The sequence below is a fragment of the Prionailurus viverrinus genome, chromosome A1, assembly GCF_022837055.1.
Source record: "Prionailurus viverrinus isolate Anna chromosome A1, UM_Priviv_1.0, whole genome shotgun sequence".
NCBI classification, from domain to species: domain Eukaryota; kingdom Metazoa; phylum Chordata; class Mammalia; order Carnivora; family Felidae; genus Prionailurus; species Prionailurus viverrinus.
Genome location: NC_062561.1, coordinates 51,245,288 through 51,273,126, shown reverse-complemented (window position 1 = coordinate 51,273,126; position 27,839 = coordinate 51,245,288). Strand labels below are relative to the sequence as shown.

Sequence of the window (27,839 nt, the reverse complement as noted above, 5' to 3'; positions counted from 1 at the left end):
TTTTGCATTTAAGCACAACTTAATGTAAAAGGGTTGTGGTTGGGAATCTGTTTCCCCAAATAAGCCACTGTTTTTTTTTCCTAGGATCCATTTGGTTGCTTCCGAGTTCAATTGTGAGATATCTATTTATCACAGCAGTGGAAAACCAGCAGGAGGTTCAGAGGAAAGCCATGGAAACAGGAGGACCAGGAAAATGAAATGCAAACAAGTATCCTGGGGAGGTGAGGTTGAAGACAATGTTTACGCTTGTTTGCGTGTCACTTTTCCTAGCACGGCTACTCAAATGCGTATATGTTGATTAACTTGTGGACAGCTGGCCCTGGTCTTCTGGTTTGTGAAGGCTAATGGGGAGGATGTTTTCTGCTGAGACACGGGTGGGAGCCTCAGAATGGTCACGTAGTAGGTACTCCATAGTCAACAAATATTCATTGTATTAAATTGAATTCAATGGTAGTTTCAATACGGGCGTCCTGCTGATAGTAAAGATCATTAAACTTTAAAATGTGTTCCCGAGGAACACGGTGGCATCTTCATTTGAGAACATCTTTGAAATTGGGTAGCTAATTATCTGTTTAGAATAAAAGCAGAGAGAGTTCTGAGTACTTCATAAGGACTCATATAGTTCTTGATTTCAGTTGCGTGCTTTGCTTGTGTGTAAGCAAAGCACTAACTCCTTAACTCAGGGGTGAAATAACACATGCATAAAAGACGACTAGGTAGAAAGAATCTTCTTATTTGAAATCATCCTTTTCCTCTAATCGAAAGGTATAAGGTAGTTCTGGTTCTGCACTATCAAATTTTCCGATAAAGTATTATCACCTATGTTCCTGAGAGTGCCCAGCATGTGTTACAAATCTACCTTTGTCTCTGGGAGAAATTGATTCTGGGGAACAAAGGATAGAATAAAAATTTGACTTTTGTTTAAAAAGTAATTGCTGGAGGACATACTGTTCCAGAACAAATAGTGCCAATAAGAGTTAATAGTTTCAAGTTGGAGGATGTTTATAATGGTACCATTGGAGAAATTTTCTGTGCTGCTTTTTCTGGTTGATGAATACTTCAGATGAGTATTCTGATGAATACTTCAGAGGAGGCCACTTCTCTAGGATCCATTATCTCCCTTTTCCTACTACCTCCATTTTCAGCCAGGAAGTTTCGGTGACATTGACCCTGCCTCCAGTTACCTATTCAGGTGGCTCTGTTAGGCTTAGTCTCATTGGCATATCCCAGTCTCCCTGTCCACATGGGAAGAGCATGTGACACCATCAGGCCAATGAGAGTGTGAATTCTAGAAGAGACCTTCTCTTCCTCTGGATGGTATAGGGAGGAGATGTGAGGGCTGACACTGCTGCAGCCATTTTGCTACTGGGAGGGAGAGCCCAGATCCTGTGAGATGAAGCTTACTAGCTCTCTGTTCTTTAGTTTCCTCATCTTTAAAATGGAGATGATAATAATACTTTCCTGTAGGTTTGTTGTGAAATTAAAGTGTTTAGCTTATGTAAAATGCTTAGGATAGTAAGCACTCAATAAATATTTCTTATTAGTAGATACAGCATATTTCCTCTGTGTTAAGAAAAAAGCATCATTTCCATCATTTCCCTTCTCCGAGCTCAATAATGTTTTGGATGTGTGCTGTTTGGTTAACTATATTTCATTTTTTAAATTATTTCATTTTCTATTGTCTCCACACATAAGCGATCGCTAAAAAACCTTCATCGAGTTTCAGATTTTCCACAAACTTGGGCTTCCAGTAATACATTTTCCATGTCAGCATTTAAATAATGAGAGCTTCGGGACTGATCTCTAATCTGAGAGGCATCTCTGGGCTTCTTGCTCCTCCAGAATACCTGATTTTTCTTGTACTGCAGCTCTGCCTGGGAGTAGTTTTGCAGAGAAGGAAGAGTTGAGACTGAGAAGAAGGGTGGAGAAGGAAGGGCTGTGATACTGTTTTCCAGAAGCTCCCACAGACTGGATGTGTTTTCAGATGGTAACTAAGCTGGGGGCATCTTCGGGGCTTCAAGAGTCTGAGCTAGTGAAGGTCTGCATATGTCTGTGTCTGGGAGGTCAGAAGCTGTGCACACAGAGAGGCTTCTGTGCTGTTTTTGCTGTCCCAGTAGCATTTCTTCCTTTAATATCCATGTTGATTTGTTTGTTATTTTACAGATAAGAAGATTAACAGATAGGGAAAAATGGTTAGAATCCATTGTAGAATCCAAAGAATGGATTCTTCTTTGAAAAGGAACGATTTCATTTTAATAAGAAATTTGTCAAGTTTTTGGTTAAATGTGACAGAACAAAGACATCTGATATTTATAGATATTCTTGTAGTGGTTTGGGAGAGATAGGTAAGAACCATGTGAAGATTTAAAACAAAAAGGGTCTACAATGTAGGTCATCTGTGGGCAGAGATGTGGGATGCCAGAAGGTAAGACCAGAGGGGAACTTTCATGTTCTTATCCTGTGTTCATCTATGTTGTTTGAATTTTATATTACGGTGAATTTATGTGTGACTTGCATAATTTTAAGAAATTAACTAACATAAAAAAAAGAGAAATTAACAAGTCAGTAATCTCATCCAAGTTAAAGGTTATCTTTTCTATGACTAAATGTCCAGATTCAGGTTATTGTAATCATTCCTGGTATTTATCCTTGAGTCACTTCATGATCCAGGTGAATTCAGACTTTATTATACTTAAATTTTGGGTGTGCAGTGAACTCCTTGTCTATGTTTGGGACATTATATAATTTGATGTTTCTGAAAGACTGCCTTACTGATCTCTTTTCTGAACCCCTCCTTCACCCTCCATTTCCACTACTATAGATATTTGGGCTGTATTTACATCTGTAAATGTAAATAGTCACCATGAGTGTGAGGTTACTGCAAAGTTTTGCTCTTGAGGCAAATGATTCTCAGGCAAAATAGATTTGTTTTGCCTGAGAGATTTGTTCTGAGATAAAACAGCACATATATTTGGATATTTATGACTCTTGGCTTTCACCACTTCCTGTTGAATGAGAATCATTTGCCTCATGAGCTTCTTTGCAGTAACCTCACACTCATGGTGACTGGAACCTTCTGCGGCAGTTAGGTCCGGCAGCTCATGAAAAGCAGAAATTTCAAGCAAGATGGGCCCTTGGGTCATCCAGCTCAACCTTTCAGTTCATATATGGGAGAGGTTGGCTCAGAGGGATTTCCAAGGTCCTTGCATTACTATTAGGGGAAGGATGGGGACTAGAAGCCAGTTCTTCTGGCTCATTCTGCTTCCTGACACATGACGTCTTGAGAAGTCACCCATAAGTCAGCTGCTCACTTCCTGTGCATTCTGGATGCTACAGAGTTGAGCCATGCGGGTGGAACTTTGGGAATCCAGCTGATGGGGTTGTGAAGTTAGTGCAGTAGAATATAGTATGAATCAACAATAAAAATACAGGGTTAAGCTGAGGAAGAGTTTACATCTGTAGAGCAGTTTGAAAAGATTGTTTTCTTTCTGCTTATAAAAATAATACATGCACAATTTAGTAAAGTTTTGAAAGCATAAGGAAGGAAATTAAAATTTCTTTTAACGACATTGTCAAGAAATGATCAAGATTAATATTGTGGGGACGCCTGGGCGGCTCAGTCATTGAGTGTTTGACTTCAGCTCAGGTCATGATCTCATGGTTCCGGTTTGAGCTCAGAGCCCACTTTGGATCCTCTGTCTCCCTCTCTCTCTGCCCCTCCCCTGCTCGTGCTCTCTCAAAAATAAATAAACATTTAAAAATAAAAAATAAAAATAAATAAACCAACACTTAAAAAATAGATTAATATTGTGGAATTATACACACATGCATATACATATAATCAAATCAGATCGTGTTGCATATACATAATTTTGTCTCCTGGTTTTTTCACCTAACATTATATATGAGCATTTCCCCATGTCACTGAATGTTCTGTAAAAAACTTGATTTTTAGATAACTAATATTCTCGGGTCGTTCGTTTTGATTTTTATTGTTTTCAGTGATGAACCATTAGGACTGGATGAGGCAGAATAAATCCTGACACAGAATTAAAAGACAGGGTGGTGAGGTTTGGCGCAATGATCTGAGATGTCAGCGTGGAGGGAACAGTGACAGTGGCAGTCAGTCTTCTGCCAGCTGCAACATGAGGTCGCTGAGAGGCAGGTGACAGAAAGTCAATTCAAAGACATGCACTTAAGACAGTGTAATAGTTTTTTATTTTGTCCTCTCTATCGGCATAAATTTGTAATGCAAAGCACCGTTCAGGCCACAGACTGGCCCTTCCAGGCCGCGAAGAGACAAAGCCTTCCCCTTCTGGGTGGGTGCAGGTGCATAACGGACTCCTCAGAATTCAGATGTTGATTATCCAGCCTGTCCCCTTGGACACACGGCCTTTAGATCGCCACTGTTTATTACTCTTCCACCAGAAGCAGGGCCATTAAAGGAGGAAGAGGTAAAGTTTAAAACTGCCCACTTTGTTCCTTGTTAATCAGTTCTGCTAAAAGGTATGATGGAAAGTGAGGTCAAATATTTGAAGTGCTGGCCTTCATGCACTTCATCAGTTCTGTGTTGCCATAGATGATCGAGAGACTTGCCGAGCAAGGAGCACCAACATAACCTCAAAGGTGCAAGTCAAATTCAGCATCAAGGCTGTTTATCACTTGGTGCTGGGTGGCAGTTTAGCCTGTTAGGTTAGAGAGGACCCCACTCTGGAAAAGGGTGGAGCGAATGGGGCCGAGGCACAGATGACATCCAGCCTCCCCCTGGGGCTCTGGCCACAATAAGGCCATTCCTCCTCTCCTTCCCCACTTTTTCAGATTCCTGGTATGTTGATCATTAAAGAAGCTAATTATACCTCTGTTCCAATGAATTGAACGGAATTCAGGTAGGGAGCATGGTACTTCAGGTGAAAAGAGACTTGATGTAATGATTCCAGGAAATGTTCCTGAGTCTGATAAATACTCACCAGGTACTGAGAGCAATAAAGATGCAGGGGTGTTTTGCTTTCTTTGTGTTTTCATTGTGAGTTGGGTTGATGATGAGTCTGTTGCCAGCAGGGTATGGTTTCCTCCTGCGCAGAAATGCCAAATTTGTAGTGCTTCGTGGGGAATGAGCTGGGAATGTGATTTCTCCGCTTCTCCAGAAATTTTCTGCCTGCCTGCATGAAATGCTAATGAACGTCTCACACATGACAGAGCAATGAAATATATCCTTCTATGACTATTTTTGGCAAATTCTGACTTTACAAAGTCTAGGTCTTAATGTAATGGTGATGAGACACTTCTAGCAGACCCTTCTGCCTCCTCCCCCAAATCTGTGTCCTGGATGAGCCTCTCCCTGCACCAAGCAGATGTGCTGTGTCTCTGATTTGAAATGAGCTCTCTATTACTGTGGCGCCCCTGCGTCTCGTCTTACTCCGCTGTGCCCCTGTGTCCAAGTCTCTGGGAAAAGTCTAGCTCCGGCAAAATAAGTCTTGAACTTCAATCTCAGACCAATTCAGACATAGTTATTATTAGGTGTAAATGTGTAGCATGAAAGCCTGATTTTATGTATTTATTATTTGAACTAGTTGGGGATGGGAGTAGGACACAGACAAGCAGTCGAACGTGCTTATGGGCTTCAGGTTAAATGCCTAAATGGGTTGATATTATACCGTCAGATGAATTTACCTGTAGGAGAAAGTAAATGGAAACAACTTCTGGTAATAACTTTGGATTTAGGGACTTGGCTGATCGGTGGTGCCAGTGGGAGAGCGTAGTTTGGGGCATGGTGGCCTTGACGGTAGAATTGATGGGTGATACTCTGATACCCTTACCACATCTGCAGCGGGGCCACATCAGATTTGGTAAGTGACAGAAGAATGTATGAGGCACAAGGGTGGAAACTTGCTAACTGCAGAGACAAATGGATATGCTGCTTTGGGGGAAGTCTTCTGTCAGCGTTGATGATGAAGAGCCCAAACATGGCAAGTGGGGATCCATCCTGCTTCCTGTTTGCAATCCAAGATTGCCTCTGGCAATTGATCACAATTTGTTTTGGCTGTAGAAGAAGAGTGAGAGGGAGAAAAGAAGAAAAAGCTGGATTTTGCAAATGCAATGAAACTTAGAAAGATCCAAGGCAGAGAGAAAGATTAAGTTAAAGTTACTATCCAAAAGCCCATGGTTGCAAACTATGCCAGGTAAAAGGGACTTGGATCACTCAAATGCCCAGGAAAAGATGTATTTCCTCTTTTATTCTTATTAGTTTCTGTCATATAGGAAAAACATGGAAAGATGTCACAACTGGATAAATAAGTTGGGCATATACTTGGCTTGCTGTAGACCTGCTCTCAGAATGGCTTAGGGTGGGGAGGTCAGAATAATGATTAAGTACTGGAAAGGTCCTTAAGTTTTCTGAAAGAGTTTCAATATTTGGAGAAAAAAACTAATAAACCAGCATTTGTGGCTGGAATAGCAAAGCCTGCAAAAGGTTTATTACAGATCACAAAAGTGTGAAGAATATAGGTTGCATTGACATGCACTGGCCCAATCCAGCAGCACCATGCAGGAGGGAGAACTTGAAGCTTGTGAATCTAGAGAATGTACTTCTCACAGAAGAAGAAAGATACGAAATACAAATGGATTAAAAAAAAGGTTTAGGTAGATAACAGCAACGGGTCACAAAGGAAGTTATAAGTGCTGGGAGGGTACAGTTCCATCTCTGTTTTTAATATTTGTAAATATCATCATTATTTTAAAAAATTTTTATTTATTTTGAGAGAGAGAGAGAGAGAGAGTAAATGGGGGAGGGACAGAGAGAGAAGGAAAGAGAGAATTCTAAGTAGGCTCCACACTCAGTGCATAACCTGATATGGCGCTCGATCTCATGAACCGTGAGATCGTGATCTGAGCCTAAGTCAAGAGTTGGACGCTTAACCAACTGAGCCACCCAGACGCCCCCAAATTGTTTGGAATTAAGCTGTGACACAAATCCTTAATGATCGCCTTACATGAAACATTTGTTGGTCACACCAGCCTTTTAAAGCTTTAATATTTCTTTGATCTCATCCAGGGATTTGGCAATTTTTTGCCTTCAGTTGCGTTGTGTGGCATATGGAAGATATATACACAGTGCATGCCTCACAAAACAAAATGTACACAGTTTCGTCTACCTATGTTTTATTAAGTACCTACATGATTTGCTTGCTTTGGAACAAAATCTGGAATAGTGATCATTCCTCCTGTGATGAATATTTGCCTCATTAATAAAAAACCTGACCCCCTGCTCTTCTGTTTACATGCCTTTTTGTGTACACAAAACTTTTCATCTCAATGCTGAATCAAAGTGTTACTTGGAAGATGTTTTAAGTAGCAGTGAAATCAACATGTGTGGTACCAACAAAGTACATGATTCAGCTGAGGTAATGAGAAGATGAACATCTGTGACCAAGTTCATGGCACTGACAGCTACTCTTTGCCTACTGCGTGTCTGCTGGGGATAATAAGGTGCTGACTACTCTAAGACATATTCCAAGTTCAGAGATGTGAAAATGTGGGAAAAGGTGAATCTTAGCATCAAGGGATGCACCTGAATTTAATTAACCATTTTGTTATTCTGGGTCTTTTATTTATAACTTTTATGTATTTATAAAAAAAACAACAAAACCTTTTTTCTCTCATAATACAAGTGTTTCTTGGCATTTGTGACTATTTCTTTGGGATGGATTCTGAGAGGTGGAATTATTCCATCAAAGAATATAAACATTGTTAAGGTTTTTGATGTGTATTTCTAAAAAGCTTTACAGAAATTATATAGCTGTATGAACGATGTGATTTTGGCTTCCTCAACTTAACTTTAGGGAGAAAATCTGTGGTAGGTAACTTGCCAAATGGTATCAAAGATGCAAAGTGATGGCATGTGGCTTTGGGGCTAGGTCATACAAGATCACAGCTCCCACCTTGCTCTTTTGGACCGCGTAAAGCCAGAGGAAGCTAGGCACCATGATAAGGGGGCCTGCAGCCTCTGGAGAAACTGAACCTTACAAAGAGAACCAACTTGTGAGTAAACCACCTTGAAAACGAATCCTTTGTCCCAGTCAAGTCTTCAGATGACTGTGATGTCTTACAAAGGAAAAACCACTGTGAGACTCTTTCTGGATTTCATGAAGGAGGAAAGTCTATCTTAAATCCAGATTAGTACCGGGGTGCCTACGTGGCTCAGTCAGTTAAGTGTCCGACTTTGGCTCAGGTCATGATCTCAGGTTCATGATTCAAGCTTCGCATCAGGCTCTGTGCTGGTAGCTGGGAGCCTGGAGCCTGCTTCAGATTCTGTGTCCCCCTCTCTTTCTGCCCCTCCCCTGCTCCTGCTCTCTGTCTCTCTCAAAAATAAAAATAAGCATTAAACAAATTTAAATCCAGATTAGTATCATGTAATATCACACCTCCCCAGTCAAGTTGCATTATCTTATATATTAAACAGAGCCACTTAAACGAATGCACAATGCCTTTGATGTGGGATGTTTCCATTTTCCCTGAGTTGGTATGTCTGATCTGTGTGGCTTTGGGTCTTTGCCTCGCAGATGCTTAATGTGGATGGGATCCAAATGTATGTCAAATTACATACTGCTAGATGTTGAGAGTTCAAGACAAAACAAGAGGGTCAAATATCTGTGTGCTGTGGAGGAAGATCACAGTAGCAATTTGATTCAATTCAATTCAATCCAATTCAATTCAAGAAGTACTGACTGAGTGTTAACTCAGCATGTGCTGGCTGGTATGAGTACAGTGGTCACAAAAACTGATGATCATCCCACCTTGATGGAACTTACAATCAAGAGGAACCATAACTCATCCCAGCTTCAATTGTACCCCTCATCTTCTGTCATAAAATGTAGGTATCCGGGTGTTTGAAGGGTGCTGAGGTTGGGAAAGGGATGTGAAATGTTTCACTGCAAGAAGGAGTATTTCTCTTTCTTATATAGAATTTCTTAGAGTTCATTAGTTGACTCATTATTTACCCTCAATCCTGTGTGTGTGTGTGTGTGTGTGTGTGTGTGTGTGTGTGTGTGTGTATTTCCTATGGTGTGTCAGGCACTGTTGGTCAGAAACTCCTCCACCCCCGTGGTATGTACAACCCAACAACATGTCACCAATAGAAGTTCCTATAGTTTGAGCATCAAACAGGGTCTGTCTGCTTTAGGTTGTCCCAGGACCTCACAGGTCTGGATTTCCTCTCAGGAATAGAAATACTGCTCGTGTTGGTGTCTTGCTCCTCTTCGGTACCTTCTGTCTGCATGACATCCTGGCCACCCTCAGTGGTGGTGTGATACAGTGGAAAGTTATGGGAACTTGGAAATTTGGAGCTGTCAGAACTAGGTTTGAATCGGATTCTTCCATTTCTTTAGTTGAGTGTGATCTTAGGAAAAATCCTTAATTTTCTTGGTCATCTTCTCTCATCATTTTTACAGCAATCTTACGATATAGGTACAATCAAACCCGTTTCACACTTGAGAAAACAGAAGTTTAGCAAGGTTAGGGAGTTTTCCCAAGAGCCAGGGTTCAAATACGTGGAGTCTGATTTTAGTCCAGACTTCAGGACTCCTTTAGGTCAATTGTTAAGAGCTGAACACAGTATTTGGTGCACAGAAAATCTGAAATAAAGTACAGCTATTATTGTGGCTACTATGACTCAGAACCAAGATGATGGAAGAATTTACTAAAGGTGGAAACAAAACCTCAATGGTAGACCTGTGCTGGAGTTATTTTGGAGTACAGGCTGATTCTCCTTCGCCCTCTGACCCCAACCACATGTAAGGCTAACCTCGATAGGAGTGGTAAATGTCATTTGTAATTGGAAGATCTAATTTTTATAATTCTATTTCTGCTGTAATGAAGAATTACACTTTTGACATTTTCAGCTAATGCTCTAGATAGCCGTGGATTGACATACGTACCAGGGGCCTTAAACGGAGAGCTGAAATATAGAGATGAAATCTTAATGATTATGGATCCTGTTAAAAGGTTAAAGTTAAATAAAATATCTGCAATTAAGGCTGTTTTGTGGTGTTTAAAATGTTCATATTCTACATGCATAAAAATAGGGCAAAAATATCTATAGATTTTCATAGAAGGCAACACATACACAAATCCTTGGCGGTGATGCAGTTATCTCTGGCTCAGCAGGGAGAAATGCAGTCTTAATTCCTTATCATTTCCTTCCCTATCTTATTAGCCTTGCAGAGGTTAATCCTCTGTAAACGCATCTTCTCGGAGTGCTTTCCTTTTCACTCACAAGTTTTATTTATTTATTTTTATCCACCTAGAAAGATATTGTCCTCATCTTTTTGGTTGCATTTAGGTAGGGAATTGACGTTGTACTAATGTCATGTTTCAGAATGGTTCTCCTATTGCATTTTCTTTTCTTCAAGTTTTCTGTCGCATCTGAAATAGTCTCCAAGTTCCTGGTGAGGATAAAAAAAAATCATGTTATGGCCATAATTAGAACAAAAAGTATAGCGATTAATTTTCCTTTTTTGAAAGAGAACCAAACCTCATTTTTCTATATGCTTTTGGCCCAAATCATCTTGTTTGGGTAGCCAGGCAGGGTAGTGACTTGGCCATAAATGTATCCACCCTTACGAGTCTCTGGGGAGGTTGAAGAGCTTGAGATATGGCAACCAAAGCATGTGTTCTGATTATTAACAGAACTATGAAAATTGAATTCAAATAAGATCTGCTAATGGGCCCATTTTAAAAACGATTCTTTAAAATTATGCTTAGCAAAGATCAACTTATCTAAGGGGCTGCTGGCAACACCTGTGAGTTTGCAGATTTATAACAGGATCTTGGTAAGATTCCAAAGCATGGAAGGACAATGAAAAATAAAAATCTCAATCAAAATATTTCTGCTTTTTTTAAAGTTTATTTATTTATTTAGAGAGAGAGAGTGATGGAGGGGCAGAGAGAGTGAGAGGGAGACACAGAATCTGAAGCAGGCTCCAGGCTCTGAGCTGTCAGCACAGAGCCCGACACGGGGCTTGAACTCACGGACTGGGAGATCATGACCTGAGCCAAGGTCGGACGTTTAACCAACTGAGCCACCCGGCGCCCCTTGTTTTTGTTTTTAGAGAGTTTATTAACCTTCAAGGTCAAATACCAATACTAAAAAAGAACTTTTCCTTTAATTTTACACTACTGTAAATGAGAATATACTGTGGATTTTGTCAAAAATAAATAAGTGAATTTGAAAATTTGAGATATCCTGCTTACCTGGAATGTGGCTAGGTCCAGTCCATCATCATCCTTTAAACATTTTTCTCTAAGTAAATTTAGAGAAATGAATGAATCTAAATATTTTGTTTGGGAATTGTCAAGAAACTCCAAAGCTGTGACTCTTAGTGTGTATTTATTGAAAACTGGAAGAGCCAAGAAAAGACAGAGCCAATTTGCGGAGCCTACGAATATATAATTAAATCACTCTGCTTTGTGTTTAATTCCGTTAACAGAATCCACTTTCATTTCTCATGTGATGCTCTTCATGATGGACAATTCATACAATACAGAAGTTAACCTTCCTCATGAAGAGGATGTAAGGTAGTTTTCTGTTTCTGTGATTGAATCACAATCGTTTCAAACTTTTCAACCTAGAGCATTTATCCCTGCTAGAGAACTCGATCTGAACCCCCCTGTAATGTGTGTGAGTGGACAGGTGTAAAAGTACCACAGAGTTATTATTGATGGGGGAAATGGAAGATTAACTTCTTTCTTAAAAACTGAAAGGCATCTCAGAGCATGTCCTTTGATTTTACCCAGGTATGAGGGTCTGGGAAATGTCTTATTTAAAATATGGGTATTTTTTTATGGGGCTCTTAAATCTCTGTCTTATATTGTAGTTTCCTCCCATATGTTTACCGTCAACTAACAGCTTAGAACTGATGAGCTGCGTGGAAATGTTTTGTAAAGCTGCCTCTCTTCCTTTCTGACAACTGTTTCTTTTGTTTAACTCAAACCTCTTTTTGAAAAGAATACAATGTAGTGACAACATTGATGGACATAGAGGGTATTAACGCTAAGTGAAAGAAGTCAGAGAAAGACAAACACCGTATGGTGTTTATACGTGGAATTTGCAAAACAAGTGAACAAACAAAACAAAACAGAAATAGACTCATAAATATGGAGAACAAACTGGTGGTTGCCCCAGGAGAGGAGTGTGGGGGGGATGGGTGAAATCGGTGAAGGAAATTAGGAGGTACAAACTTCCAGTTATAAAATAAATAAGTCATAGGGATGTAAAGTATAGCATAGAGAATATGGTCAGTACTATAAAAATTTTGCATGGTGACAGATGGTAACTAGACTTATCATCGTGATCATTTTGTAATGTGTGTAAATGTTGAATCACTATGTTGCACACCTGAAACTAATCTAACATTGTATATCAATCATACTTCAATTAAAAAAAAGAATGCCATTTATATGCATATTTTTTGTCTATAAAATATGGTCAGTAAGTGTACTTTTACATGACATGAAAGGGAGTTTAGTTAGATATGGTTTCTTTTGTGTGATTAAGATGACGGGATATGCTTGGGTTTTGGGAAGATCGCTCTGGCCACAGTGAGGGAAATGGGCGAGAAATGGCAATGACCTGAGTGAAAGTGGCAGGGGGAGGATGGAGAAGAGGGAAGAGAATTCAAGGATGTTCTAGGAAATGGATTTATTGGAAGGGCGTATTGACGGGGAAGTTTGTTTATTAGGACTCAAAAGTATAAATTCCATTCGTTGAGGTAGCGGATGCAGAGGAAAGATGCCGCTTTGGCACTTTGAGATTGAGACGTGTCTGATCTGTGCATGTGGTTCAGTTAGGACTTGAGCTGGAAACAGAAATCTGCACTGAAGATTCAGAATGAGTAGTGTTCATCTATGCGACATCTGGGAGCATGTGGTTTGAGAAGAGAAAGGAGGGAAGGAAGGAAAATGAGAAAACCCAAACACGAAAGGGTGGGTGGAGGAACCAGAGGTTGGGAGGTGGGTGTATCAGAGAGAGGGTAGGCCAGGATGCTTAGTCTCCACAGCCATCGCGTGAGGAAAGGTTGCGTGAATGGACCAACTTTGGCTCTGAGGGGAACAGCTCCTTTCCAGGGTGGAGTAGTGTGCCTTTCAGTCTTTTTAAAGAAAGACTAGATTCAGTTTGTGCTGCTCCCGAGGAACTTTGTGGAAGTCCAATTCTGCTTTCGTTCATGGAAGTATTTTCATAGAGTAGGAACACAACACAGGATATAATTACTTCAATGCATCCTTAGCTGCCTCTCTGTTAAAGGGAGCCGTGCTGCCCACCAGCTAAGACCCAAGTCATGACTGGAGGGTGCTGGGTGGTTATGCTAGGTGACATCTAAGACTCTCTGAAGTCTGAAAGTTGATAAAGAGACTATAAAATCATACTTTTTACTGAAGTGTTTTTGCCAAATATAAGTTCAGCTTCAGGGGGCAGTACCCTGCTGCAGTGACCGAACGTACATGCACAGTGAAGAAAAATGGCGTTTCCCCTTCATGCTCTCCCCACATTGTGATGCCTTAGTCCTCCTCCCTACGTTGTCATATTCAGGCTTAGCAATTACACGAGTTAACTATTCTGAGGAAAGATCAGACAACCTTTCTTGCGCTGTTATCCTATTTGTATTTGAAAGTAGGGAGGTGTGTTTATAGTTGTTTGTAGTCTACTAGTCTACAACTGGTGAATAGTGTTTCGTCCAGCAAAGATATGGTCTTTTGTTGATACAGACTTGTTACTCTGCTAATTCTACATCAGAACCTGAACATATCGTAGAGAGCTTCACTCTTATTGTGGCATGATTATGCTGTATCTGTCGTACCAAAGAAGCCTCAGACAGAAACATCTGTTGTTCACGAGGAATCTCTGAGAATACCTTATGTGGAAATAACCACATCTGTAGACCACATTTGATCCTATCACTGATGGGCGGGTGTGGCAGGATTAGGAAGGATATGACTTGTTTTACAGAAAAAACATCTCTGATGGGACATGTTGACTGAAGGTAGCATGTTCAGATGAGGACTAGGATTAGATTTGACTGGAAGTCAAGTTGTTCCTATGATTTCTCTCTCTCAGTTCCAGACTTTATTATACTAAATTACAATTTGCATCATTCAAATGTAAATGAATTTTCAAAAGCCCTGTGTGGGCTTCATGTAATTCTTTTTGGGCAAGAGATGCTCAGTGTTTCACTTATTCCGTGATGCAACTGATTCCAAGAAAAAAAAAATGTGTATTTGAAAGTGCTCTTCCTATTGGAAGGCCTGGTATCATCATATCAAATTCACATCTGGTTTTATTTTGCTGACTGTCTCTCCTCTTGGCTTCCCTAAAGTATATGTGACTTATGGGATATAATGCTCTTTACCCGATTTTCCCTTGTTCCCCAGAGTCTGAATCCTCCCAGAATTGTGATCCCGCTTAAATATTGACTATAAAAGTGAGGAACGCAGAGGCAAGTTTTGAAAAGCATGACAAGTTAACAACGTTATTATGAAAATGTGGAAATTCATTCAATAGTAACACTTCATTTTTGGCCTTTATGACCCAGTTTTGCAGCTGATGAACCAATGATGAACCAATCATGATGCAGGATACTTCATAAGTCACCAAACCTCCCTTGGCAGTTTAACATCTTTTGTTCTAGAAGGTAAGAAAATATTCACAAAGCTTTTAATGCTCTCCAGCTGTTCATTGGTAAAGACCTCAACACAAGGCTCAAAGGGTGAAAATTGTGCTTTGTTTATATTTTATATTTTTATTTTTAAATATAAAAGAAATGTTTTATTGTCCTTTGGGGTTAAAATTTCTCGAGTTTTAAAGAATTTTCTTTTTATTTTTTTAATATAATTTGTTGTCAAATTGGCTCACATACAATACCCAGTGCTCATCCCAACAAATGCCCTCCTCAATGCATCACCTACATTCTCCTCTCCTCCACCCCCCATCAACCTCAGTTTGTTCTCTATATTTAAGTCTCTTATGGTTTTCCTCCATCCCTCTCTGTTTGTAACTATTTTTTTCCCCTTCCCCTCCCTCATGGTCTTCTGTTCAGTTTCTTAAGATCCACATATGAGTGAAAACATATGGTATCTGTCTTTCTCTGCCTGACTTATTTCACTTAGCATAATACCCTCCAGTTCCATGCACATTGCTGCAAATGGCCAGATTTCATTCTTTCTCACTGCCAAGTAGTATGCCGCTGTATATATAAACCACATCTTCTTTATCGATTCATCAGTTGATGGACATTTAGGCTCTTTCCATAATTTGGCTACTGTTGAAAGCGCCTCTATAAACATTGGGGTACAAGTGCCCCTATGCGTCAGCACTCCTGTAACCCTTGGGTAAATTCCTAGCAGTGCTATTGCTGGGTCATAGGGTAGATCTATTTTTAATTTTTTGAGGAACCTCTACACTGTTTTCCAGAGCGGCTGCACCAGTCTGCATTCCCACCAACAGTGCAAGAGGGTTCCTGTTTCTCCACATTCTCTCCAACGTCTATGGTCTCTTGATTTGTTCATTTTAGCCACTCTGACCGGCGTGAGGTGGTATCTCAGTGTGGCTTTGATTTGTATTACCCTGATGAAGACTGGGGTGGGGGGTGCTTCATTTAAATTCTAAAAAAGACTCTATGAAAGCCCTCCGACTCTGTTTAGCCTCCTCTTTCGGGAAATGATCTTCTCTCATCAGTTCTGTGACACCTGCACTGCCTCACAAAGCTTTTTGGTGGTGGTTCTGTGGTCACCAGTCCCTTAATGAACAACTCACTTGTGTGAGCTTCTCTTTAGATTTTTTTTTCTGACCAGCCTCTTCCAGGTGGGGAACATGGTGTAGTTCTAAACAGGTGCTGTGCAGAATTGGTCATGCAGGATGCTTCCTGGTGAAAAAGGGGGCATGGGACAAATTAGTCTGGGAGACAAATGTAGCGCTTGTGATTAGACATGGCATATTAAAGGGTCTGAGAAATTCTACAGTAAAGAATTCTTCCTTAAACTCTGTTTTACCCACTAGTAGGCCATATTAATTAAGAGCACCGGCTTTGAACAAAGACTTGTACTGAAATCCCAGGCTCACTAGTAGCCATGAAATTTAGGCAAGTTACTTCCCTGTACGATGGGAATCTTCCGTGCACCATCAGAGCAATGGGAAAAATGAGTTTAACCTCATAGGCTTATTGTGGACAGAAAATAATATAATGTTACGTACGACATTTGGCAGAGTGCCAGGACCAGAGTCCACACTCAGTTACTCGTTTTTAGTATAACATCATTATTTTATTTGAATGCATGACTCTGGAGGCAACACATGAGAGATTACTCTTCTCAGGAAATACGATATGGGGAATTCTGATCTGACAGATAGAGATGTGTATCAATACTTTTAAAGAACCGAGACAGGCTGTACCCATTATATCATGAGAATTCTCGAAGTTGGCTGACATGTCCCTCCCAGTGTTGTTTCATAGACAAAATATATAGAATTTGGGGTGATGAATGTGAAATTGACTTTGAAATAGAATACTCAAAGGTTGTTATAAACAAGGCCTATTTTCTGTCTGGAATATCAAAAGCTGAATTCTAGGATGTAAATGTCCAGAAAGAAGCCCCAAGAGGGTGAGAAAGAAGGGAAATTTGTTTCCTCATGTAAAGAAGTTAATGGAGAATTTGAACACCTGTGGGAGCAGGATTGAGGCCGAGTTATCTCTGAGAACAGAGACGAGGTAACAAGACTGATTATTAATAAGGCTTCAGGACATAATTAGTTTTTAAGCCCAACTGAAATGTAGGGAGGTTTTGTGTTCAACTCCAGTCACTGCTCTCTATAGTTTTCTGCTCGCCCTCTGAGCTACCTCCTGCCCTTTTCTTAATTCCTTCCCACCCTAGGCACATTGTTCAGATGAGATAAAACCTTATGGAAACCTGCTCTCTGCTCAACTTTTGAAAGGATCTGATTGTTAATTTGTATGAAAGTATAAAATGGCGTTTCTCAACCTTGGCACTATTGACATTTTGGACTGGATAATTCTTTATTGTGGGCAGCTGTCCTGTGCCTTGAAGGATCTTTAACTAGGTCTCTGGTCTCTACCCACTAGATACCAGTGGCACCCTTCACTCTAGTTGTAGCAACCCACTGTGTCCAGACATTGTCAATGATCCCCGGAGGGCAATATCCCTCTCTCCCCACCCTGAAAACCACTGAGAACAATGCTTTTACAACAGTTGCACCTGTCCCACTCTTGGAGTTAGGTTCCCTTTTTATCACTCGTCATTTCTTAACTACCCAAGATGGAACTTTGAACAGAAAACTCATTTATAAGACATTGTTCATGGAAGAATGGTTTTGGGCAATCACATCAAGAAGGTAGATGTCTCCTTTATTTAAACCAAATAGGTCAAAACTTGTGAGAGCGGGTGAACTCTCCTCCTCAGCGGGTGGCTTGACACAGGTTTGAGCCCTCGTCCACATCTGTATTAAAATTTGAAACCTACCTCCCTCCCACCCTTCACTCCAGATATTTTTAATTGTTGAGCATTAAACAATGACTAGGGTCTCTGATAGTCTATCCGACTTAGTCGTTAAGAAAGCAAAATATTGGACTGCTACTTTTTGGCCTCTGGTAATTGAATTAGACTTATTGTTCAACAAACCCTATGGCAGAGCAGCATTCTCAACAAAGGCAAAAAACAAATTCTAAATTGGTGATATTTCAGGGTGTCTTTAAATACACATTTGGCACTGAATCCAAAAGAATAAGGGCTGGAGTCCAAAGACTGCTGTTCTTTCTCTAATTTGCATTTGGCTTTTGCGTTTGATCCTTTGCGTGCGTTGCCTCCCCTTTCCCAGCCTCGGTTGCGGTCCTTCTCTGGGAAGTTTTGTTTTCATAGAGAGGAACACGTACTATGCAATGAAAACATTGGCTCTAAATCATTTCAGCCATAAAATGTAACCGTTTGGAGCCCAGTAATTGGGCCAGCGGTTCTGGAAATAAGGAATGCCAACATCTGAATGTGTTGGTTAATTGGTCCACAGGGAGAACCCACAGGAGTGTCCAAGAGACCGGTTTTTGACTTTATTTTTCTAGTTTTTCTATGGGACCTGCAATATTCCCTTGCTAATCATCTACCACAACTAACTGTTTACTTGGTGTGGTGGAATGCCGTCGGTACTACAGAATTCATAACTCTGACACGGGAGGAAAGGCTTCAATGCTAGGCAGGCAAAAATATGTGTGCTTTGTAGATTCAGTGCAAAGTAAGCGGGAGCATTTCTTTATGGCCACAGCGTGGCTTGGGACACCAGCTACAATGTTATCTGTGAAAACCAGGTTGGTAGTGATGCAAAATCCTTGTGTTGGTCACAGAGCCAATAATTAACTCATTTATTTTAGGTATTTAGAATGTGCTCAGAATTCGCATTGCTTCATGAAATCCATAGTTTAAGAATAAGGATGTATGCCATATAAATGTGCAGGCTCAAAGTAAAAATAGTCAAAGCATTGAGTGGCCTGCTATGTGTTTCAACGATTTGTTCTCTGAAAGTCAGATATTAAGGAGATAGTCTGTCCTGTGAAGTCTGAGAATATGAAGTCCCTGCAAGGAGATAAAGAGAGGGTTTAGTCCTCTTTCCATTTTGACAAACCTGAGAGAATGTGTTAAAATGTATGTAATCTTGCACTTTCCTTTTTTAATTAATAAATGTGAATTCTGAGACCAAGAAATGTGGTTCCAGGGATGTTGGGACTGTCCATTCCAGAAACAAAGGGAGATCCCGGGGGGAAGTCAGAGTTGAAGTGAACTTAGCCAGTGGTTGAATACCAGCTTCTCCTTGGGAATATGGTTCAAATTCTGGGCTCACCTTTTGTGAGTTTACAATACCTTGAGTAGTTCTAGTTCCGCCAAGAGGGAGTAACCTCATTTCTACAAGCTTTCTACCCTCCTTCCCACCATTACAACAAAACATCTCCAGACACAATACAATAAACAAGCATAGGAAGTCTCCGAAATGTAAGAGAAGAAGGGCTGCCCGGGACCACAGGACTTGAGGAATGACATGTGGTGAGTTCCTGGGACACTTTCTTGCCATCTTATATTTTGTACAGGCACTTCAGAAGCTTCTAAACCAGAACCACCCATAGGCACAGCCACGAAAAGTTCCAAAAAGAGCCTGCTCCCCTTAGGCAAAGGGCCAGGAAGCATTTTGAAAACATTTAGCCTACTCTAGCCAAATGTCAAACACCAGTGGAAAATGACCCCTCTATCTTCCACCCCTTTGCTGAGTGGGAGCAGGCAGCATGCCCTGGTCACCCCATAGGGAGGTATCAGCAGGGCTGAGCGGGAAGATAACCTTCTGTCCTGTGCGTGGCGGAAGCAGGCAGTGCTTTGATTCATCCTCCCGCTGGGTGATGTTGGCAGGACCAAGTGGCCAGCTGATCTTCCGTGCCCTGCCCAGTGGAAACCAGTCAGTGCAGATCTGTCAGGGTGGTGTCGGTAGGACCCAGTGCTGACCTGAGACTTCCTCTTCACCAGTGTTGGGGCTAGTGAGCATTTTGCTTTTCCCGGGGTCACTGGGCTGAGCGGGGAGCTGAGCCTCCACTCCATCTAGTAGCAACAAGACAGAATCAGATGGTGGGAGGCAGGGCTAGTTGGCACTTGCCCTGACCCCTCCTCTGTTCCCCTGTGGGCAGCAGAGTCCAGTGTGTAGGAGTTAGTGCCCCGCTTTCACCAAGAAGGTGTCAATGAGGCAGAAGGAGAGCTGCAGAGGAACACCCCACCTGCAAGGAGCCTGCGTGAGTCAGTGCCCTACTCTTGCTAAGGTGGTGTTGGCAGGGCTCAGAGGGCATCTGAACATACACACCCATCCCATCTTGCGTGACACCTTACCTGGAGGGCCTGCCCGTTAAGAACAGAAGGTAAAATCGGATACAGAGTCTCACAGTATAATATCCCAAATGCCCAGCACACTATAGAGAGTCATTTGCCATACCAAGAACCGGAAAAATCAAAACATGAATGGGAAAAGATAATCAACAGATGCCAACACTGAGATGAATCAGATTTTGAAATGATCTCACAACTTAAAGCAGCCTCATAAAAATGTTTCACAAGGAATTATGAATTCTCTTGAAACAAATGGAAAGTCAGAAAATCTGAGCAAAAAAAAAAAAAATAGAAGTTATAAAAAAAGAACCAAATGGAGATTGTAGAACTGAAAAATATAATAATCAAAGTAAAAACTCATTGAATGGGCTCAATAGTAGAGTAGAGAAGACAGGCTAAAATCAGTGAATTTGAGGACAGAGCAATAGAATTTACTCAATATGAACCACAGAGAACACACACACACACACACACACGGAGAGAGAGAGAGACAGACCTCAGACAACTTACTTAAACTGTCTGGATTTCACTCTCCTATCTTTAAAATGAAAGCCATACAGGGGCGCCTGGGTGGCGCAGTCGGTTAAGCGTCCGACTTCAGCCAGGTCACGATCTCGCGGTCCGGGAGTTCGAGCCCCGCGTCGGGCTCTGGGCTGATGGCTCAGAGCCTGGAGCCTGTTTCCAATTCTGTGTCTCCCTCTCTCTCTGCCCCTCCCCCGTTCATGCTCTGTCTCTCTCTGTCCCAAAAATAAATAAACGTTGAAAAAAAAATTATAAAAAAAAAAAATGAAAGTCATACAGTAGCTATGTCAAAGGAATGTTGTGACAATTAATTGAGATGTATATAAAAGGTTTATTTAGTAGAGTGCCTGGCATATAGTAAGTTCTTAATAAAACTTAACTGTTACAATTATTAAAATCAGCCAGTGTAGGTAGCCATGTGATTTCATCTCTTTGTACGGTTAATTCAGTTCGATATGTCATTCAAGATGTGAACGTTATTCTTAAGAGCTGAGGGAGAGATCAGTGTGGGAGGAGGTTGGGTAGGGAAGGTTTCTTGGATGAAAGTGTTTTTAATCAGGGCTTGGAAGAAGTCTTGGGCCTGAGTGAACAGGGAGAGGTGGCCAGCTGCCTGGAAATGAGAAAGACCTGCTGGGAGCTCATAAGGGCTACTCCTGGAGATCTTTTTGCCTTCTTGGCAATAAAGGATTAAAAGAGCAGTGAGTGGACAGATGGGAAGGAAGGCCTCAGCCTCTAGGGGACTATTTAGGAAATGACTTTCTTGGTGAATGTGGTTCTGGTCTGAGTGATCTCATAAGAAACAAGTTGCTATGCTATTTACCCATTAGATATCTGTACACTTGGTCTCCTTCTAGGCCATGGAAAGGCCTCACTCCTTCTGCTTACTAGAAGTGTTCTGCCATTAGCAACAGCCTCCTACATATGCTTCCATGTGCCCGTGTGCACACATATATTCACACCCACGCTCACATTTACACTCGTACACTCTTTCACACATCATGACATACCCACTTACAGACATACTCACACATACGCTCGTACATACTTGCATCGACTTGCACATATTCACAATCACACACCCCACAGGCACTCATGCATGCGGTCACATATACTCGCATATTCACACACACACCACAGCATACGCACACACTCATGCACAACCGCATACCTGCACACTCTCCAGTTACACAGATGTGCATAAACACACTGTGCACATACAAGCAGTCACATACACTGCTCACACCTCCCCCCATACATATATACAAAAACACTCATGCACAAGCACATTTTGAAACACCTCAGCCTATTTATTTTCATAATATGACATAATATTAATAGACAGTTTTCATAAATAAGCTAAAAACAGCCAGATAACCTATGGCTTAGTTAAGAATGAATCTCTACCAATAACAGTAAAAAGGCCACATAGTGAATCTCTTTTATTTGTGTGATTTCTCAAGCTTTTTTTTTTTGTAGGAAAGCCTACAAGGTTTTAAAACTTCTCTTGATAGACAACGGGCATATAGTGTTTCTGTTTTTTTGTTTTTATTTTTTAATTTGCTTTGGGTCATCGTAGTGCTTTTTAATAATGATATACATTGTGGCTATAAACCTTTTTAAAATAAATAAATCCACTGTTGTTTACCATATCATTTCTAGCTTCTCAGCATTCTCAATTTTACTCTATTTTCTGGGACAGCCGTTTGGTTTTCAATTGGTCTTGTAGATTGTTTTTCGCAGTTTGGTAGTGCTTAGATTAATCTTCCAAGCCTTTGGGTTTTTTAAACCTTTGACCTTTGGAATCTCTGAGACTTTTTCTTCTAATCAATGACTTTCATTTCATTCTCTTGCACTCCTACTTGTTTTTTCTAGGAGCGTTCTTTTCCTTATTTCAGTATTGCCTTTCACATTCTCGCACACTGCTTCTTCTGATTCTTTGCTCTGGCCGTGAGTAGCTGCACATGCAGACAGACAACTAAAATTCATGATAAAAAGCCTGACATCATTTCCACAAACCCAAATATACATTTGTCATGCTGTGCACCTAATGGTTGTATGCATCACCAAAGCAATAAGCGAAGCATATTAAGCAGACATATTGGTGCTGAGGGTCAATCCTTAGGAGAGTACAAGTAAATACAGTATTTCTCAAATAGATAAACACCACCTGAGTTTCGATCTTACCAAAGACGATTGGGAGCCATAACGAGAACCAGGAATTGCTTCTTTATGGGTTTCTTGGTTTTCGGTTGGGTAAAGAAGGGTCTGTAATTGAGATCAGGGCCATTGGTTCCATGATGGTCAAACAGGGACCAATAATGGCAGTTAAACAAGTAATATAGCTCATCTCTGACCCAGGATAATATTATTTAGAATCAGAAAATACTTAGGTAACTAGGTATATTTAGCTTTTTTTGGAACTGGGTCTGTTGGCCCAGTTAGGCAATTTTAGACTAGCTCACTAAGTAAATGTGCAGGGACCTAGAAGTGAAATTGTGCTTTCCAAGAGGTTAGGGAAGGGCCAGGGTCTGTACCTGTTTGCTTCGGGTGCTGTTTCTAGCTACCCTACTGTGTCCCCAAGGGACACGGTTGCCAGGGTGCTGCACATTCCTAGGTGCCCAGCCAGAACGGCTGGCCTGTTCCATTGGCAGAAACTAGTCCAGGCTGTCACACTTCAATTCAATTTTTATTCTTCTCTTTGGTGTTGGTATCATTGGTGGTTGTGGTAAAAATAGCAGTCACAGCCTTTTCTATGGCTCCTTGCAGCAAATAAGGGCTTCACATGAATCCTCTTAACTTTTTGAGATAGCTCGAACGACCCTTTCCACTTGATCAGTGGGAAATGGTCTCAAAAAAGTTAGATCGCACATTCAAGAGCCATGCTTCTCCCTCTCATGGCAGAAGTATTTACTGAACATCCACGTCGCCCCACATTTGTTAGCGCCCTTATGGTGGAGCATAGGAGAGCCAATGCAAGACTCTGAAGTCCCTCACCTTTATGGGACTTTGTTGCCATAGTGATCTAGGAGCCACACCTTGAGATGCTCTGGATTCTAAGATGAATCACTGCTTGGAGGGAGCTGCACTGGAGGGCTGCCACACCTGCTGGTGCTTTTGCCTTTAGTGAGAATCTTTGATGTATTTAGTTATCAAGATTTCATTTATTACTTATTCTGCGACCTAGCTTAGCTGATAGTAAAATGATCCTTAGTTTTATCTAAGTATGTGGAGGTTAAAAATATGTTTTTGTATATATCAAATTTAATCCCCACAAGGATTCTGAAACTTATGTGTTAGATTGATTTCTACCTGATGACTGTAATAACGATACTGTTATTTTCAGATTATTTTCTGCTCTTTTAGGACTATATACCTTTCATTCATAGCATTTATCACAAGTGGGATTTCATATGTGTTTATATAATTCTTTGACCAATGGCTGTCTAAAATTTAAGCTTCAGGAGGATACTGGGTTCCCAATTTGAACTAGATAGTTAAGGCCTATTTATTGAATTCAGTTAATAAATGAGTGCCGGTATCAGCAGCAAGTGAATCTCACAACTATAGGCAAGGTACAAAGATTCTTAGAACCAGGGAATTTGGTTGCAGGATTTGAGTAATCCATGGCATTTGGCAAAGGGACCTTGATTAATTCATCTTCACGATATGGATATATCTGCCTCTGGGACAGGATGGGCCATGCACTTGGGCCAGCATATCCACCCTTATGGCCATTTTGGTATGAGGACTATCAACTTCAGGCTCTATATTTTCATGTCAAATATGATCTATATTGGTGAAGAGCCTTTATACCTAGTTTATTAATAAAATAGATTCTGATGGTATGCTAACCTTTGTCACAATTATTCTGGGGGCACAGCCAGTTTCATTGCATTTTATGCTTCAAGACCATAGACAAAATCCACAGCTGCTTTGGTTATAGTGATGTCAGTACTTGTGTGACCATTAGACTCTGCACTTTTGACACTGTAGTATTTAATTACACATACTAGGTGTTAGTACAGGTGCTGGTCTATGGCTTCCTATAAATACTGAGTGAGCGGCACTCTGAAGGAACACTTCTATATGCAATGCAACTGCTTACACAAGAAAAATGACCCTCCCCCCCTTTTTTTTGGAGGACGGTGTCTTTGAACTGTTTTATCTCTTGGGATGGTGGATTTATGCTGATCTAGCCACTTTTTCTTAAGTTGGTCTTTTTGGTAACCTATTGTTATTTCTGAGACAATTGACTAGAACTAGTGCAGTCTGTGCCATGGAACTGAGTGACATTAATTGAAAAATAGGCAGGTTAATGACTCCGATGTTATTAAAACAGTGCACTAATGATCAACACCAGTGTGCTGACTTCAAAGAGAACTCTTGGAACCAAGGAGAACTACAGGGATAAAATAAATGCAACACTCAAAATTAGCATATGTTTTCTCTGGATTCAACCAGCAACACAAATCCTGCTCAACTGTGTAGATCTGGCCACCATGGACTTAAGGACACCTAATTAGGTAACTTAATCAGTCAATCTAATGAAGAGAATGCAACAGCACTCTGCTTATTTGGACCCAGTTCCTCTTCTCTGTGCTTGTGAGCAGGATGTGTGATAACAAGATGTCAAAGCAATTGGTGCTTTGTTGGCTGAAGGAGGGCAGTCTACTGAAGCAGACAGAAGGAACAACCAAGGGTATGTGGGCAGTCTACTGAAGCAGACAGAAGGAACAAGCCAAGGAGGAGGTGGTGGCTCCGATCAGACCGTACTGACTTATCATTTGAGATGGGGCCATCAGCTAAGCATGTCTTACTTGTGGGGCAGAATCACAGGGCTCCAACAGTACTTAGTCTAGTGTCTTTATGTCAAGTACAGGCCAGACAAGGGAGCAGAAAGGTGTGGAGGCACAAAAGCTGATCTTTTAATCATACTGGTGCAAGTTGAAGGGAGTCACTGTTGGCCAGGTACTGATCCCTCTGCTCGGAGAGCAGGAGTTCTTGTCCTCAAGCTCACAGGAAGCAGAGTGTCGTAGGATACCTTGTTTAGGAAAACCTCTTCATCCCCAACATGCAGCTATTTAACCTTTTATCTGGCTTCTTTCATAATTTCCTGAGCAAATCCTTTCACGGGAAGTTGCTATGCGTATTATAGTGTGGGAGTTACTGCAGTGACTTATGGAAGCGTATATTCGGGAAGGGAATAGAGAACGGGATGTGTTTCTTGCCTATAAGTCTCAGAGCTTTTCTCGGAGTACAGAGTGAGGCAAGAGTTAAATGAGAATAATTTAAAATTCATGGTTTGAGAAACATTCTGAATGAGGAAGATGAACAGTCCCATGAAAAAGTAGGAGGAAGCATAGAAGTTTCCATCAAGTGAGGTGAAGATTATCAGTGGATTGTGCAATGAGATGGGATAACATTGCTTAGCAGTTGATTTTCGCTAAGTCTCCATAGCGTGAGTTATATAAGCAAAGGAGGCCCCCCTTTTTTTTTTATTGCACTGTTCTTTTTTCTTTTCCTTCTCTTAAATTTCTTTTAAAAGAAGCCTAAGGAGCAGCGTGCAAAGCATTCAGAATAATGCAAATTTACTCTCAAGTGCTGATAAATCTAAAATAGCCTTTTTTTAAAATTTTTTTTTTTTGCATTTGAACCAAGTACATTTCCTTGTACTGTGGAAATTCTTGTTTTGTGGTAGGTTGTGTCACATTTCTCACAATAAGCAGACTTCAACCAGCTTGGCCATTCCTGAAAATGAGGCCCAAAACATTTCTTTCAAAACCTTCCTTTTCAAGAATCTTTCTTTGTGTAGTCTCATGCAAAGTAGTGTTGGTAGCAAAGAGGGCTTTAAAGGAAGAAACACACCGTATGAATAGCCAGGAATATTAAGTCAACCCAATTCTCCACTCCAAGAGGCAGAAAACAAGCTTTCTTGCAAACCAGTGGCAGGAAGTGTTTTTTAGACGAGAGGAGTTTGGGAACGGAGGAGGGGAGAAAGCCTCCTTACTCCACACCAGGACAGTGCACAGGACATTTAATAAGAGTGGTAATGATAATAAACATTTACATAGCACTCATTTTGTGCCAAGAACTTTCTGAGCAGTATTATCTGTATGCAGGTCAGTGAAGCCTCCCACACCCCCACGACATAGCTCTGTTTTTATCTTCTTTTGTGTATAGAAAACTGAGGTACAGAGAGATGACAGGACTTGTCAGAGATCACACAGGCCGTGTGCCCTACTATGGTTTTGCCAGCTTTGCATGTAGACAAAGACAAGTGTTCAGAGGATGTGATTTGTGGTCCATCAGAAAGAGACCTCTCACCCCTACCCCAGTCAAAAATATTTCCGTGATGCTCTCTGAGATTCGTATCTTGACATCTGAAGACTGACAGATAAAAACTTCATTTGAGGTAAGTAATAGCCTGTGTTGAAGGGAAAGTCTCAATAGATGAATCTGTTTCTTTTCCTACATGACTGAAGGAAAGGTGTTTTGAAGGAAGGAGGAAAAGGAAGCTAGGTAGTGTGTGGGGGGCCTTGCAGGGTGGGGAGAAGGCAGTGAGGGTGGGCAGCCGGTGGATAGCACCCTCCCCTCCCCGGGGATGGTGTAGGAAAGGTAGAAGGAGAGGCCAGAAGAGGCCAGTAAATGGGCTTTAAGAGTCAGGCCCCTGAGTTGGTTAAGTGTCTGACTTCGGCTCAGGTCATGATCTCGCAGTTGTGAGCTCGAGCCCCGCATCGGGCTCTGTGCTGATGGCTCAGAGCCTGGAGCCTGCCTCAGATTCTGTGTTCCCCTCTCTCTCCTGCCTCTCCCCTGCTCACTCTCTGTCTCTGTCTCTCTCAAAAATAAATAAATGCTAAAAAAAAAAGGGTCAGGCCCCTGAGTTGGAAACCATCTTTACCACTTTGTAGGTTACTTAGTTCAGCTCTTAAGTTCTCTCTTCCTTTACCTCTTGGATGGTCTTAAATTTTTAACAAGATGCTGAGGGTAACATATTTTAGCTCAGATGTTAACACAAGATGAAGAGCCAAAGTGCAGAACACAATCCAGAGCCAGGCTGCCGGGGCTTGGGAGGCTCGGGGCCTCATTCGTTGGCAGTGTGTCTTTGGACATGTTGCTAGAGCTCTCTGTAATCTGGGACCCATTACAGTGTCTACCTCCTCATAGTATCCAGGGGGATTGGTTGAATTAATATGACCTCAGCACATAATAATATGGCTATTTCCATGGCAAGCACTCAAAAAAAAAATAACAATTGACATCAGTAAGCAAAGTATAAATTAGCCTATTTAGATTATTTTCTAGCACATCCATGCCTTTTAATAGTACCTGTCAGCCTATTAACAAGCTCTCCTTATTGGCTTTGAACTTTCTTACACCTGCTGCGAACTCTTTGCCTGTTGTGTTGG

At 41.1% G+C, this 27,839-nt stretch overlaps 1 long non-coding RNA gene across 1 annotated transcript in view; it reads left to right on the top strand.

Annotated features, from left to right (window-relative positions):
- The first annotated feature begins 11,496 nt into the window (after nt 1–11,496).
- Nucleotides 11,497–27,839, top strand: part of LOC125174652 (uncharacterized) — a 30,006-nt gene continuing 13,663 nt past the window's right edge. Inside the window, exons 1-2 of the long non-coding RNA XR_007155491.1 lie at nt 11,497–11,571; nt 14,583–14,681. This is a non-coding gene — a long non-coding RNA (uncharacterized LOC125174652). The remainder of the gene's footprint in view (nt 11,572–14,582; nt 14,682–27,839) is intronic.